Consider the following 17,223-nt stretch of genomic DNA (forward strand, 5'->3'; position numbering starts at 1 on the left):
CTGTCATCTGAATTGAAGTTTGGCTCCTGAGACCAATCTGACCCCAGCCGTAATTATCTGGAGGGGAAATTGTTAGGCAGACAGGTATAGATGGAGTTCCCACCAACATGTAGCGCTATAGTTCCGGGTAATAGATAAGCGGTAAAATGACATCCTCTTCCTTCAAACAGTGATTTTAAATCAAATGCCATTATGCTGGTTAAGTTTCAGTTAATCTTTTAATACCCTTCCTATAGATTCAGTAGAGATATCACGATTGATTAAAGACGGGTGAGCAGCTGAAGAATGCATGTGCCAGCGTTTCCTTACACAGCAGGGCTCAGAATGACCCAGTGCTTTAGATGTTAATTATCCCACAGTAATATATGCACACCCCCTCTGCCCTCTGCCCCGCCATTCCCTGTCAAAAAAAACCTTTCTCTGTGTGAATGTAGTTTTTTTTTTTTTTAAAACAGGCAAATGAATAATCCAAACTCTCTAAGAGTATGTTTACACGACAATGATGTAAAAAAAAAAAAAAGATTTTTTTATATAATAATACTATATTCAATAATACTAGTATATATAATAATACTATATTATTATATAGTATTATTATAATAATATATATTATATAGCCTATATAATATATATATATATATATATATATATATATATATATATATATATATATTATATATATTATTATTCTATAGTATTATATAATAATACTATATTCAATTTTAAAGGTGCCAAGAATGCTTTTTCACAAGATGTAATATAAGTCTAAGGTGTCCCCTGAATGTGTCTGTGAAGTTTCAGCTCAAAATACCCCATAGATTTTTTTTAATTAATTTTTTTAACTGCCTATTTTGGGGCATCATTAACCATACACTGATTTTGGCAGCACCGCCCCTTTAAATCGCGTGCTCCCTGCCACACGAGCTCTCGACTATATTACAGTGCATTTACAAAGTTCACACAGCTAATATAACCCTCAAATGGATCTTTACAAGATGTTCGTCATGCATGCTGTATGCATGCTTCGAATTATGTGAGTAAAGTATTTATTTTGATGTTTACATTTGATTCTGAATGAGTTTGAGGCTATATGCTCTGTGGCTAACGGCTAATTCTACACTGTTGGAGAGATTTATAAAGAATGACGTTGTGTTTATGCATTATACAGACTGCAAGTGTTTAAAACTGAAAATAGCGACGGCTCTTGTCTCCGTGAATACAGTAATAAACGATGGTAACTTTAACCACATTTAACAGTACATTAGCAACATGCTAATGAAACATTTAGAAAGACAATTTACAAATATCACTAAAAATATCATGCTATCATGGATCATGTCAGTTATTGTTGCTCCATCTGCCATTTTTCGCTGTTGTTCTTGCTGGCTTACCTTGTCTGTGCACAGATCCAGACGTTAATACTGCCTTTCCTTGTCTAATGCCTTGAACATGGGCTGGCATATATGCAAATATTGGGATCATACATATCCCGACTGTTACGTAACAGTCGGTGTTATGTTGAGATCCGCGTGTTTTCCGGAAGTCTTTTAAACAAATGAGATTTATATAAGAAGGAGGAAGCAATGGGGTTTGAAACTCAATGTATGTCTTTTCCATGTACTGAACTCTTGTTATTTAACTATGCCAATATAAATTCAATTTTTGATTCTAGGGCACCTTTAATAAATATTTAAATAAAATATTGGAAGCAAAAAACATATAAGCTAAGCTTGCAGGATAATCAGGTAGATGTATGCTGTGCTAATACATAAGCTAACTAAAAAACAGTAAGAACAAGAAATGCTTGATTTCACAACCTATAACTTCAACGGGATCATTCGGGGTCCTAAAGGAAACCCAGTTCCTGGGGGGACTCGATTTCTCACTACATCGGATCCACGAAAACGACTAAAAACGCAGTATTATGCATGCCAGGTCAGTAGTTGGCAATGTCACTTAGTAAAGAAAGACTACACGCCTGCACACATATGCCAAATGCGCATGCCTATAGAGTAAAAACGTAATACACATGTGCATGCCATTGCCATTTCACAGATCTGTGTTTTTGTTGTTTACACAGAGATGATAACAGTATAGTTTTGAAAAACTTGCACTTTGAAACCCGTTTTCAAAAGTTTGGGTTTTTCAGGCCCCCAAAACGCAGTTGTCGTGTAAATGAACAGCCAAAACGCATAAAAAGTTTTAGTTTAAACAGCCCCATAAATATCTCTTATAGCTATGTTTGTATATTATATTTATTCACATTTATTTTATCACTAAAAATGTAGTAAAAATCAGTGCACAGGTGTGTAAAAATAAAATGAGTTTTAATGTAGGCATTATTCTAATGTCACCGCCTGGGCATCTTCACCCGGTTACAGGTCTGCATTACAAATGTTTTTAGCATGATAGACAGACACTCTTTGCTTGGAATAAAAAATAAATAAAGGTCGGACAACTACATTCCTAAAATTAGATTCAGGGAATAAGTGACACCATATAGCACAAAAAAGCTGCTAATTTGTGTAGGATCAACAAAATAAATTATTTGAAAAAAATTATGATTTTATTCTGCGAGCACTGGTCCCAAGAGATTGCTTGGTGCCATAAATAGTACCAAACTATGCTGATTTTGAGCTGTCTCAATGAAAAAAAAAATCTTTTATCAGTCCAAAAAGCAGCTAGACAGCAGGAATGTTCCATCTCACAGCCAATAATTCCAGAAAATCTAGGGCTCTGACTTCACATGGGCCACGCTAACATGAAGAAGAGTGGCAGCTATTCAGATGTATTTCAAGCTTGTTGCAGATGTGTAAGAAACAGCAGATCAAAGTCGATCTATGTGCACATTAAGGCTTTTCAGAGGTTTTGAAGAGCTGAAGCGCTGCTTAGTCTGACATTCCCCCTGTCACCATCAAACAAAAGCATCTCTCTCTCTTGAGAAAGGAGTGTGAGCTCCAAGATGAGCTTCAGACATGGTGACCAATCACAACAGTGTACACAATCCATTGCCTGAGGCAAGAAACAGTAGGTTTATGTTGTCACTTTCAAGACATCATATGTTTTTCTTCTCAGTGATTCTGCTTACATTCTTGAGCACTTGTCAAAAAAGAAAACAGCGAGAATTTTTATTAGCTGTTCTCTGAAAGCATCAGTGATCATGGGAATACATTCCTTACCAGCACTAGTCATGTATGTGCAGTTCCGTGTATATGGTGACCATGAAGCGTTTACAAGAAAAACAAGCATGGAATTAAACATGTAGTGATGTCTTGCTGAGAAATCCCACTCTGTCAACAAGAAACAGTTACACCATGTTCAAGAGCAGATATAGTGTTCCACCCTGCAGTCTGCTGTGTGCACCTGAGAGCTGAATAATGTCTAAATTACAACTGGAACAAAAGATTCTTTTATGCAGGGAGTACTGGGCAGAGATGACAGCTATAATATTGGCCTCAGTACATACAGGTAACATTCTAGGTAAGAGGAAATAGCCTTTTTAAGCTTGACATTGACATGCAAAACTGATAACATAGGGTTAGTGTGTGTTGTGGGATATATGGAGGAAACATAAGATGGCATTAATGCTGTGCTATGCAGCGTAGATAAGAAGAAGACCAGCGAACATCTTATTTTGTGAAAGTGTACACTCCAATTGGTTGCTTTAGACCATTAAATGGGACCTGAATAAAACCATATACACTCTTAAAAATAAAGGGGGTTTTGCAGCTGTGCCATAAAAGAACCAATTTGGGTTCCACAAAGAACCTTTCAGTGAGCAGTTTTTAGTGTGAAGAACATTTTAAGAATCTAAAGAACCTTTTCCCACTCTATAGAACCTTTAGTGCAATGGAAAGGTTCAATGGATGTTAAAGGTTTTTAGAGGGTTGTGGGTTGAATACAGTTTTATGGTCAATACTGAAACCACAAGAAAATTGAGCCGAGTTCACATGCTTTCCAGTCCATGACCAAGACTATGAAAATACAAGGCAGAGTTTGAGAATATATTTTTGTTTTTTTGTCATGGACTCTGGAGCTTGTGGTCTCAATTTTGACTTGAAATGAGCTGGTCTCAAGAACATTTAGAACATTCTACAATATTACTGCAAATTTGTGACACTGATCATGTGACTCTTTATATGTGACCCTTACCATTTTTGTCATTAAAGGAAAAACAAAACAAAACAAAAAGACATTCTAAAATTAATGTTGATTTTTCAATTCAAAATTTCACTTAAAGGGTTAGTTCACCCAAAAATGAAAATTCTGTCTGTTACTCACCCTCATGTCGTTCCACACTCGTAACACGAATCAGTGGTTCGAGCACTTATGATGTAACGAAGCCTCGTTTACTGAAATCACATGACTTTGGCAGTTTGAGATCGTTTGATACATGCTCTGAACCACTGATTCGAAACAAAATGTTCGTTAAGCTTCGAAGCTTCATGAAGCAGTATTTTAAAATCGCCCTTCACTAGATATTGTTGAATAAAGTCGTTATTTTGTTTTTTGGCACACAAAAAGTATTCTTGTCACTTCATAACATTAAGGTTGAACCACTGTACTCTCATGAACTGTTTTAAATATATTTTTAGTAGCTTTCTGGGCTTTTGAAAGTGTAAATTAACCATCACTGAGCCACCAGATTTTATCAAAAATATCTTAATTTGTGTTCCGAAGATGAACGAAGGTCTTATGGGATTGGAACGATATGAGGGTGAGTAATTAATGACAGAAATTTCATTTTTGAGTGAACTAACCCTTTAAATTGTTTTTCATGTACATCATGTGTGCATATGAATCGCATAGCGTCTGAGTAGATATACTGCATTTGAATCTGAACTTACTTTGCCACCATTATAAAAGTATGTTCTATATAGTATGAACATGGGAAGTTCATAAATCCTCTCCCATGGCCTCATGGGATAGTAAAGTGTATATCGAATGCGCACTTCAGAACCTCGGTGGAAGTAGTAGATCATCCAGTGACTTTTCACCTACTGTTTTTTGGATACTTTGAATTCTGACATACTACTCTTTTGGCATATTGTTTGTTTGTTTGTTTGTTTGTTTACATACTTTATAGTGGGGAAGTATTTGATTTCCGACACAACTCATGACATCAAAGATTATATACACTAATGTTCAAAAGGCTGGGGTTGGTAAGATTCTTTAATGCTTTTAAAAGAAATTCACTATTTGATTAAAAATAGAGTAAAAACAGTAATATTGTAAATATTATTACAATTTAAAATAACTGTTTTCTATTTTAATATATTTTAAATTGCAATTTATTCCTGTGATGTCAAAGCTCCAGTCTTCAGTGTCACATGATCCTTCAGAAATCATTCTAATAAGCTGATTTGCTGCTCAAGAAACATTTCTTACTGTTATCAATGTTGAAAACAGTGGCTGCTTGATATGTTTGAGGAAACCGTGATCCATTTTTTCTGGATTCTTTGATGAAAGTTCAAAAGAACAGCATTTATTTGACATAGAAATCTTTTAAACATTACAAATGTCTGTTACTTTTGATCAAATTAATGTTTCATTGTTGAATAATAATAATAAAAAAAAACCTCTTTCAATCTTTTGAACAGTAGTGTAACTGAAAAAATGCAAAAGTTGGGAATAGAATAGAACACACTTCAAAGAGACAGAAGCTCCGGTGCTCTGTCACCAGCGAGTGCCTGCCTGTCAGTCCATGCTGCATCTCTGCCAACTCCAAGCCCTTTCAGCTGCCCCCTGCTGCCATCATCATGGTGCTGTGGGAAAAAAATAACACAAAAAACTGATGACAAGCTCCTTTCATGACACTTATCATTGCATTCTATCTAAAATCTAGATGAGCCAGACAAAGCACCACCAGTCCCTCTACCACAAATCAGAGCATAATCACTCTCAGCATAAGGAGTTAGGCTCATATCACACTACCTTTATTCCTGTATGTGAGGATCTCCGCCTGGTGGTCCACACATCTTGCCTGAATACCGCATGATGATGCTTGTCTTTATCCCAAAGGGATATCTTGGTGTTTTAACCTTGGTTTAACAAATAGAACAAAGTCTTGCCGCAGATCTTCAGAGACACACACACTTGCACGCTATTCTTACGTCGCTGATGGATACATTGTGGTGTCGGTTTCAAGATTGGACAATAAAGGCCTATGTTTCATCAGCACACACAATGTCACAGAAATGCGGGCCGCAGTCAGAACAACTGAGCGTCCGGCGTGTGCTTTTTTGTGAATTGACATGAAATGCAATTTCATCATTTTTTCATTCCAGTGAATGACACATGATTGATGCCAAGATTAAAGTTTCTGCACCAGTCATGTCAAAACAGCCATTATTTCAGCTGACATACCAGCACATGGAAAACTTCCCACAAAGCTTTTCTTTGGTGTAACATCTCAACCTCAAACATCAAAGGAGACAGGACCGCAAAAACAGCGGGCATGAGCCGTTTCAAAAGACGAGTGAAGCTCCATTCACACTCTTAAGACCCAGCCGCACCTTCAGCCTCATGACTAGCAATCTGAGTGTGTTCCATCTGGACCACCTGGAGGATGATTTTATATTGTTAAACAGGCTTTGAGATCTTTGAGGCTCTCATACTCATGGACAAGTATCCGTGTCTGTAAAGCCTTCTCCGAAGCACAATCATCCTGCATTGACCATTGATCTCTGCGGGCTGTTAGAAGACGTGTATCGTAAACACAGAGGGCAAGATGAAGGTGGCTGGGGTTGGGATGGATCACAAAGCCCCCCCCATGAGTTTAAAAGCCCCTCTTAGAAGGTGTTTTCCTGTCAGTTTTAATGTGGATCTGCCTGGAGGTGCTGTTTCAAGTTCATTTGAAAAGCTCTCTTTAAAAGGGAGAGAAAAAAATCACTCTGCATTCTGAAGCCATGACAATGTCCGAGATTTGAAATAAATAACTCGCATATTATTTTCTTTAAAGGGGTGGTTGATTATGATTTCACTTTTTTAGCTTTAGTTAGTGTGTGATGTTGCTGTCAGAGCATAAATAACATCTGCAAAGTTACGACGCTCAAAGTTCAATGCAAAGGGAGATTTTTTCTTTTAAAGAACTCTCTGTTTAAGGACTACAACAAACGGCTGGTAGGGACTACAATGAGCTTCTTCCCAGGTTAGTGAACATAAAAGACTGAACAGTTTCTGACATTTTCAGTGAGAATGGTAGGCTAATTGGTGCTGCTAACAGGAGCTCTTGAAACTCCACCTTCCTCTTGGAAAAAAATATCTGTGGTGTATTCTGGGGACATCAGAGACTTAATTTACTTTTTCTTTTCTTTTTTTTTTTTTTGCTTTCCTAGTAAAGAAGTTTTTGATAATAAAATAAAAAATGAAAAAAAAAGAACGGCAACGCTTTAGTTTTGGGTCCAATTCTCACTATTAACTAGTTGCTTATTAGCATGCTGGGAAATTAACTATTTATTAGTACTTATAAAGCACATATTATTGCCTTATTCTGCATGACCATAGTCTACATCCCTAAATCCTACCCAATACCTAAACTTAACAACTACCTTACTAACTATTAACAAAGACTATAGAATAACACAAGACGTGTCGCTCGTATTGTTTTGAATGGGAGAAAGTGTAACGCGCAATATGGCGGAACAAGTCCCGCCTTCTAAATAAGAGCCAATCGCCGACTGGTAAAGTCATCGCGTCACTTCAGCTGCCGTTAGAATCACCGGTTTCTATAGAAACAGTCAGACGCGCGCCTCCGAAGCTATGCTCCGAAGAGACGCGCATTTAGGTCTGCGCATGCGCATTAGCTTGATCCAGCCTGAAAAAATAGTTTTTTTGTCATGATTCGAGCGTTTAGAAACTAAATTTATGAGCCGATTGTTGTTAGATTTCATTGGTGATTTCAAATATGAAATTTAATCGTAAGGTTGGCAAACAGTTTTGGAGAATTTGATGTTTCCCCATTCAAAGAGATTGCATGATGCCCAGAGGCGTTTCAAAGATGGCCGCCGAGTGAAATGACTTGTCTTAAAGGGACTTTGCTATTAATAAGCAGGCATTAGGAGTTTATTTAGGCAAAAGTGTGACCAAAAGAACTAAATCTTACTAAAAAGAACTTGTTCACCCCACAAAAAAATGGAAATTCTATCATCATTTAATCGCCCTCTTGCCATACCAAAAGTGTATGACTTTCTTTCTTCTAGGGAACAAAAAAGAAGATATTTTGAAGAATGTTTGTTTTTTGTCCATACAATGGAAGTCAATGGTCACCAAAATTGATTGGTTACCAGCATTCTTCAAAATATCACAGAAGAAAGAAAGTCATACAGATTTGAAATGACATGAGAGTGAGTAAATGATGACAGAATTTTTATTTTTGGGTGATGTTTATTTTTGGGTGATTTTTGGGTCCCTCTAGAAAAAAACACTACAAGCCTCTACAACCATTCCCCATATTGCAGCTGAATCTCTGCACAAACAATTTAAGTTGTAATGTGGTTATGATAAGCTGTATGCACTTACAATACAATAAAAGGCATTTGTTTTGGCTCAGAGCCAGCCTGTACTTTCCAAATGTAACTATGGCACTTTCCAGATTGGAATCACTAGTGCTGCTTTGGGAAACCCCGCATCCAAGCCAAAGGTTGTTTTCTCAAAGTATACACTGCACAGCGAAGATGCCAGGTGTTAACTGATTGTTTTTAAATACCAGTTTCTACTGCGCATTTCCCGTGGATGACAAACACAAGTTTGCGCAGAGCATATAATAATAATAATAAGATTTAACTTTGTAAACGGTGATTTAAATTTGTAAAAAGTGGTTCAAATCTTTACATTTGAACATTTCCTGTTGGAACAATGGAAGATGATTTCAAACACACTTCCAAGATGACTAGAAAAAGAGTAGAGTAAAGTAAAGAATTAGTTCTCTTTAAAATGAAAATTTCCCCAAGCTTTACTCACCCTCAAGCCATCCTAAGTGTATATGACTTTCTTCTTTCTGATGAACACAATCAGAGTTATATTAATAAATATCCTGATGCATCCAAGCTTTATAATGGCAGTGAATTGGAAACAATGAGTATGAGCTGAAGAAAGTGCATCCATCCATTATAAACATACTCCACACGGCTCCATGTGTTAATAAAGGCCTTCTAATGCGAAGCGATGCATTTGTGTAAGAAAAATATCCATATTTAAAAAGTTATAAAGTAAAATATCTAGCTTTCGCCAGACCGACTTCAGTATTCAAAGTACGACGACAGTGTAACGCCCCTCGCAGTTCAAAACGCTTACACTACGTCCTACACCTTCCTTATTCAACTTATGGAAAAATAAGTCGCGTCAGTTACGCTTTCTTCCTAAGTTGAATACGAAAGGTGGTCTGGCTGAAGCTAGATATTTTACTTTATAACTTGTTAAATATGGAGATTTTTCTTACACAAACCCATCGCTTCACTTCAGAAGGTCTTTATTAACCCCCCGGAGCCGTGTGGAGTATATTTATGATGGATGGATGGATGCACTTTCTTGAGATTCATACTCGTTGTTTCCAATCCATTATAAAGCTTGGATGTATCAGGATATTTATTAATATAACTCTGATTGTGTTCATCAGAAAGTCATATACAGCTAGGATGGCTTGAGGGTGAGTAAATTTTGGGGTAATTTTCATTTTAAAGTGAACTAATCCTTTAAATCCCATTATAGGACAAAACAAATTTATGTACTTCACCTCACATTGCTTTTCAGGCCTGATCAAAACCATCTCTCCTAGTATTTTTAGCCAAAATAGAAATCACACACTATTTTTAACTGCCGCCAGCTTTTTCCAGCGCTGACCTTTGAACTGTTAAGTTGTTCCTGGTTTTTAAAAAGGGTGTTAGTGACGGTAGAAGAGTGCAACCTCCTTATTGAGCTGAAGTACATCCTGACGGATTACAAGAGCTCCAGAGCAGAAGTTGTTACCCAGCATGGCTTTAGGCTACCTAGGTCACGGCCCACCCACTGCAGGGGGTGCCAGGTCAGAGGAGCCAGCCACCAGAGAGACTCCTCAGTTAACACACAACCTCAGGGCATGATAAACTCAACGTCTACCACAACTTCTGCTCATGCCAAATTTTTTAACAATGCAGCTTGAAGCGATAAACATGGAAAGAGCTCAAAGTGGACACAATTACACATTGTTGGTTTCAAAAGAGCTATTTATACAGTACGAAGGACTAATTGTGCTGAACATTGTGAAAGAGTTTATTTTTTAGGCATTCAGAGACAAATTCTACAACAATTGACTCTCTAAATTAATAGAGCATTTGTATGGCTCCCCAATGAAAGACATTATTCAGCAGAATGAAAATGTCAAATAGTGTCTCAGCAGCACAATTGCTAGTCTCCAAAGCTATTGTTAACACGTTTTTGTTTTGACTATCTGGGAATAGAGGAGTATATCGCATCTATTTACTCTCTGTTACAGAACCGGGCGGTGCTCTACACTACAGTGGCTTATAAAAACAGTTTTTGCCCACAGAGCAGCTATTAAGGATTTGGGATCTGTGATAAGGACAATATTCAGCAAGACTTCCTGGCTGACATATGATAATGAACAATGGCTAAATAGGCCTCTGTTGCACGGATTCGGCACTGAAGTATAAGTTCTTAGGAGGCTGCCATGACCGAGAGCTTTCTAAATGGTGTAAATATAAACCAGAAACCATTATTTAAACTGGTTGATGCTGAAATAGAACAATATCTGGTGTGATCACTGCAACAGTAGTTTTGGTCTCCACACCCAGTCCAGTGCGTACCTTAAGTCTCGGCTCCGAAGACTGTCGTGTCCGTGACTGCCGCCTGGAAGCGTGTCCAGCTATCCTGTCACTCTGTCAGCAATGCTGCCTCTCATGGCCCGAGATTAAACGCTCCCGATGGGGCCTCCAGGAGAAGTGGCTCACTCGCATCTTAGGACTTATGTCAAAAATGTTTCAGCCCAGGTAATTTGCTACAGTCCGCGCTCCTTTCTCTGGTAACTTCAAAAGCTCCTGTGAAAGGAAAACAGACAAATGAAAGAGGGGAAAATGGTATTTAGTCGTGAGTAGCGAAAGATTGAATTCTTGAGGACTGGGATGGACTCAGAAAGAGGTGTCTTCCTCAAGGTACACCAAGCCAAATCGCAATGATGCCCTTGCAATCAGTACTAATGAAACTTTAAACCTATAAGGTCAATGCATGACACAAATGTTTTTATTCCATTTCAATAATTTAATAAATATAATTCAAAGACACAGATGCAGCTCTTACATGATGATCATATTTTTAATTGAAATGAATTAAAAAGCAAAAAACATGAAATTATATTATAGTAAGGACCCCTGCAGACCCTCATGGCTGTGTGTCAAAATCAATAAACCTCTTAAAATCAGCATGAAATGGAAGTTGTGATAAAATTTTACGGGCCACTTTATTAGGTACACCTTCCTAGTACTGGGTTGGACCCCCTTTTGCATTCAGAACTGCCTTAATTCTTTGTGGCATAGATTCAACATTCAAACATTGCTCAGAGATTTTGGTCTATAGCTACATGATAGCATCATGCAATTGCTCTATTGGATTGAGATCTGGTGACTGTGGAGGCCATTTGAGTATAGTGAACTCATTGTCATGTTCAAGAAACCAGTGTGAGATGATTTGAGCTTTGTGACATGGTGCATTATCCTGCTGGAAGTAGACATCAGATGATGGGTACACTGTGGTCATAAAGGGATGGACATAGTCAGCAACAATCAGGCAGGCTGTGGCCTTTAAACAATGCTCAATTGGTAAGTGTGCCAAGAAAATATCCCCTGCGCCACCAGCAGCAGCCTGAACCATTGATACAAGGCAGGATGGATCCATGCTTTCATGTTGTTTATGCCAAATTCTGACCCTACCATCTGAATGTCGCAGCAGTAATCGAGACTCATCAGACCAGGCAACTTTTTCCAATCTTCTATTGTCCAATTTTGGTGAGCCCGTGTGAATTTTAGCCTCAGATTCCTGTTGTTAGCTGACAGGAGTGGCACCAGTGTGATCTTCTACTGCTGTAGTCCATCTGCTTTAAGGTTGGACGTGTTGTGCGTTCAGAGATGCTCTTCTGCAGACCTCGGTTGCAACAAGTGGTTATTTGAGTTACTGTTGAATTTCTATCAGCTCAAACCAGTCAGGCCATTCTCCTTTGACCTCTGGCATCAACAAGGCATTTTTGCCCACAGAACTGCTGCTCACTGGATATTTTCTCTTTTTATCATGCTCATGTAAACCCTAGAGATGGTTGTACGTGAAAATCCCAGTAGATCACTTAAACTTAAAAAACCTGTCTGGCACCAACAACCACGCCATGTTCAAAGTCACTTAAATCCCTTTTTCCCCATTCTGATGCTCAGTTTGGACTTCGGCAGATCATCTTGACCATGTCTACATGCCTAAATGCATTGAGTTGCTGCCATGTGATTGGCTGATTAGATATTTGCGTTTATTTACGAGCAGTTGAACAGGTGTATGGATGAATTCTAAACTGAATTTTTACACCCTTGAAGGGGACTTTGGGAAGGGGATGCCATTTGTAGGGGCGTTCCAAATGAAAGTGAATAACTGAATCCTTTCACAAAGGGCATTTCGACAAATCTGTTTCTGTGATGGTCACTTCGAGGAAGTAATTGTATAGTATATGGTCATGTGACCCAGGGTGGCGAATCCTCATGATTCATTTTAAATCTGAATGGCACGGGAGTTCAAGTTAACGTATAAACAGAACAATTCAAGTAGTTTTGTTCTGGTTGTAATATATAATACATGTTTTTCATACATTTCATATGAAGTTTCAATAAGTTTCATACGTAAGAATTGTGTTTATTAGTAGATATGTTAGGTAAATGTGAGGTTACACGATTTCGACGGTCCACTTTAGACATTCTACTATGCGTTATCTTTGTAACTACATGTCAGCTTACTCTCAATACTCTCAATATATAATGCATAAAAACTTCATTATAAAATGTATATTTATCTGCAACAATTATATTATCAGAAATAATAAGAAATTCCTGTTAAGAATAGCTAATGTGGGGTGTTGGATGCCACACTGTGAAGATAATTACGACGTTGCGTCATCTTTCTTTGCTCCCTTCACCAAATGTGTTGCAAACAGCTACATTATGACACAAACAGTGCCCTGCTCCCTCCAAAGTCCCCACACTTCAAGGGCTCTGCCCTTCAGAGTGAGTAGGGCATAGGGATGCTCACTTCCTATTGGAAGCCTGCCTATATCAGAGTGAACGGCTTCTCTAACAAGAAAAAATACAGGGCAGGACTTGTTTTTTTTGCATTGGGAATTGATTTAAGTTTGCCATTGCATTGATGTCATGTGAGTGACAGGTTGTCCCGCCCCCACGCCAGCAAACACATCATCAGAGAAGAAAAGAGATGTCACTGCAAGAGGGAGGGGAAGTTATTTTGATTAAAGATTATGAGGGCACATGAAAAAAATATTGCAATATTTCATTAAAAATGTAAGAATTTTTCATTTTGATTTCATGGTGAATTGATTTCATTGTGGAGTTGAACATTGAAGATATGTAACAGAATGTAAGATAACAATTATCATGTGGTAAAGTTCATTCAGGCAACTCAAAAATGTAATTTCATTAATGAATTAATAATTTATTTTTACCATAAAAAAAAATTCTGGGACCAATCTGGCAGATAATTTGTGTTTCTACTAAATAGAAATTATTAATATTATTATTTCTGCTCTGACATTCTACCACATGACATTTCTTTTTGGAAACTATAATCATTGACCCAAAAATCACTGGACAAATTACAACATTTTAATGTCTGTCTTATATGAGGGCAATTATCTTCAGCGTTCAACTCCACAATTTTTCTCTTATGAAAACTTTTTGCAACCATCAATATATCAATATTAACATGTTTAATCCAACTATCCATGTAAATGCTTCAAATAGACCAAAGGCAGTGATCATGGCTTAAAGACGCAGTTGACCTCTTTTTTTTTGTCCTTTTATTGAGACGCTTCTCTAACACATTTTAAACATAATTCCCCACAGCTCTGACATAATCTAACAAACATTTTTTCTCGATCTGTGGAATGAGGAAATGAAATAGACCCCTTTGCCCTATTAACCAGAACTGTCAACATTACAAGGAAGTTAAAATCATTAATGAAGACTTATTGACCTTACAGCTAAACATTAAGATTGAACACATGCAGACTCTACAACATGGTAAAATGACGTAAGGTTTAGAAATGAAATAATCTCTTCCAAGTTAGAACAGTGGATTCCTACTAAAATAACATTCATGGGACATCACGCATCGGATATCGCTAACACAAAGACTTATACAGAGGCATTTTGCACAAAAGTAGGGATCCGTTTTCAATGAAACCACAACATTTGTGCGTGTGCGTGCCGACGAGGACGCCTGTGCTTTGAAGGACGGGGCATGTACAAGTGTGTGCACGTGTGATGGAAGTGTTTGACAGCAGCCCTGCCTCGACAAATTGCTTTTGAGATGTGCCAACACAAATGTATTTAACTCTGAGTCCAATAAACCGTGGCAAGAGCAGTGACATCTCTGTGCTGGATGCTTGTCAATGTTTTCTTTAAGTCTCTCCCTCCCTGCTTTGTGCCAGATCAGGAATGCATGTGTTGCATTCACTATTAACAAGACTAAGACTACACAGGTAACAGGATCAGCTCTAATCAGTGTGACCTGAGAACGCTTGTGAGGGGATTTCAGGCTTTTGTCCTGTATTTTCCGAGGTGATTTCTTCCCCACCATGCTCAATTATGAATATTGAGGCAGCATTCCTCTGTCCGGGCAGAACGGCCTCTTTAATTTGCACTTCAGTCCTTTATTGCTGGTCGTCGCAATGATCAAAACCTGCAGAAAGACACCAACTGGCCATTCTTTTACCTCACAATGAACAATGGCCATCTCATAAAAGTAATGGCACTGGTACAGAGAGAAGCTTCTGAATGTAAAGACGGCAGAAGCAGAGAGAGAGAGAGAAAAAAATAACCATTATCCAAAGACATGTTCTATCATGTCAGAAACTCTGTTTTCTCCAGCCAAATCCCTTGGTGCCTTGCTCAGAAAATATTCAGACTTTGTAATAGAGATGTGAATGGCAGATAGGGAAGAGGTTACGGATTTATCCAAGACTGAAGGAGTGAGAGAAAAATTCTGGCATTTATGAGAGAGAGAAGTCATGCATCCTCGGCTTACCGGCCAGGAACACGGGTCACAACACCAGGCTGTCCATGTCTACAAGCCAGAGCTCAATTATGGACTCAGTCTGTTAGTACTATCTTATGTTGCCCTCTACTGACCATTAGGCTGAATCGGTGCAACTCTCTGGAAATTTTTGGAGAGAATAGTTCCACCTCATATTTTTGTCAGAATTGGGTTGAACATGGCAGATCTTATGTCAAATGTCTCAACATGTACACAATTACAAAAGGAGCCAAGGAAATTCAACACAATTAATATTTTTGCCAAGACAATGACATGATGTTGTTTGTGAATTAGCTACAGCAGAATCATCTAATAATGGATATTAATGATTTATATATCAACATTAAATGTAACCATAAACCTATCAGTCATTTTGGATGACTTATTAAAATTCAGTATTTTTGGTCATGCTGAAAATTGTTTAACAATCTTGCAAGAAAATATTTTTGCAGTCAGACACCACAAGATGGCAGCCGAGTGCTTAAAATTGCAGTAAGTGTTTTTGTGCAGAAAAAGGACAGATTGTTCAATAATAATGACGCTTTTATTTTTATTTTCTATTGTAATGATTCAGTTGTCTATTAATGTATCGTTTATAGAGCTTTGTGCATACTGACTGATGTAAAGTTCAACTGAGCCAAGATAATATGTGGCTTTCCACCATCAGGCCGGACGGTTGCATAAGTTTCGGCAAGGTTAAAACCGCTGACGGTTTGACGGTAATATGGTTGATGATGATGGTACCAGCCAGACAGTGTAGCCGCCTCATATATCACTATAAAGTGTAACTATGTCAGTAAATGTCATTTTAAGTTAGTATGGAAATTACCTTTTAAGATGATCCTCCATGTGGCTCTACTGGGATGATCCACGTGACGGCACTCAAGTTAAAAATTAAACTTTTAAAGAACGTCTCTAGATTTTGCACACACATAAAAGTTAAATAATTTAATATCACTGTTTATGCAATCTTAAGGGGGGACACTACTGTCAAAAACACGTTTTTTGTTGTTGTTTTTAAGGCACCTGTCAATTTTGAGATTTTGCGCTTTTTGGTTTTCATAAAGTGTTTTTCCAGACTGGTGGAAAGAAAACATCCAAAATACACTTTTAAGTGTATGTTTTATAGCACTTTATCTATTTGCATCTATAGATTTAAATTACAGTAAATAGCCTATCTTTAAAGGCCATTTTCTCAAAATGAGATTTTTCTCCTGCTCTGAATCAGAAATCTCCACTTCAGCAGAACTTACATACACCATACTTTACAGTTTTATTCCCATCTGTATTCTGAAGGTTTTTACTGAGGGATTTGTTGATAGCCTATATAATTTGCTTGATTTTATACAACATTTTATTCCTAAAAAAAAAATGTGAAAATTATTATTATTATTTTTTTCTGGCTGTTGATAGTATTTTCTGATTTATGGAGTGATAAAAAGAGATATCCAAAATTCCCTCTGTAAAAACCTTTGAATTTAAAATGTCCAAAAAATTAAATTTTGAACCTGACGTCATCCAATATTTAGATTTTTGTTCTAGAAATGTATGCAAATCAGCACATATTTAATTAGATAACGCCTAATTTGCATATTTAAACATAACATTTTAGAAAACTTGTAATACAAAAAATGTTTGCAATTTTTAATGTAATCAATCAGCTAGAGAAGTATGGTGTCTATTAGTTATTTTTTTTTACCCTATTCACCTGGGGTGTCTCGCCTTAAGTACAGTTAAGACTTAAGTAAAACATATTCAAATGAATGTTATGAGTTGTATCTCCCAGGATACTTTGCCCTGTTAGAGGGATAGTTCACCCAAAAATGAAAATTCTGTCATCATTTACTCACCCTCAAGTTGTTCCAAACCTGTATGAATTTCTATCTTCTGCTGAACACAAAAGAAGATATTTTGAAGAATCAGTTGATGGGC

At 37.4% G+C, this 17,223-nt stretch overlaps 1 long non-coding RNA gene across 1 annotated transcript in view; it reads right to left on the reverse strand.

The window, feature by feature from the left end:
- LOC125259349 overlaps positions 1-16,265 on the reverse strand; it is a 25,299-nt gene extending 9,034 nt beyond the window's left edge. Inside the window, exons 1-3 of the long non-coding RNA XR_007182776.1 lie at positions 16,121-16,265; positions 10,803-11,033; positions 5,648-5,765 (exon numbers count right to left, since the gene is read on the reverse strand). This is a non-coding gene — a long non-coding RNA (uncharacterized LOC125259349). The remainder of the gene's footprint in view (positions 1-5,647; positions 5,766-10,802; positions 11,034-16,120) is intronic.
- Positions 16,266-17,223: the final 958 nt, after the last annotated feature.

This window comes from Megalobrama amblycephala, linkage group LG23, assembly GCF_018812025.1.
Source record: "Megalobrama amblycephala isolate DHTTF-2021 linkage group LG23, ASM1881202v1, whole genome shotgun sequence".
Lineage (NCBI taxonomy): Eukaryota > Metazoa > Chordata > Actinopteri > Cypriniformes > Xenocyprididae > Megalobrama > Megalobrama amblycephala.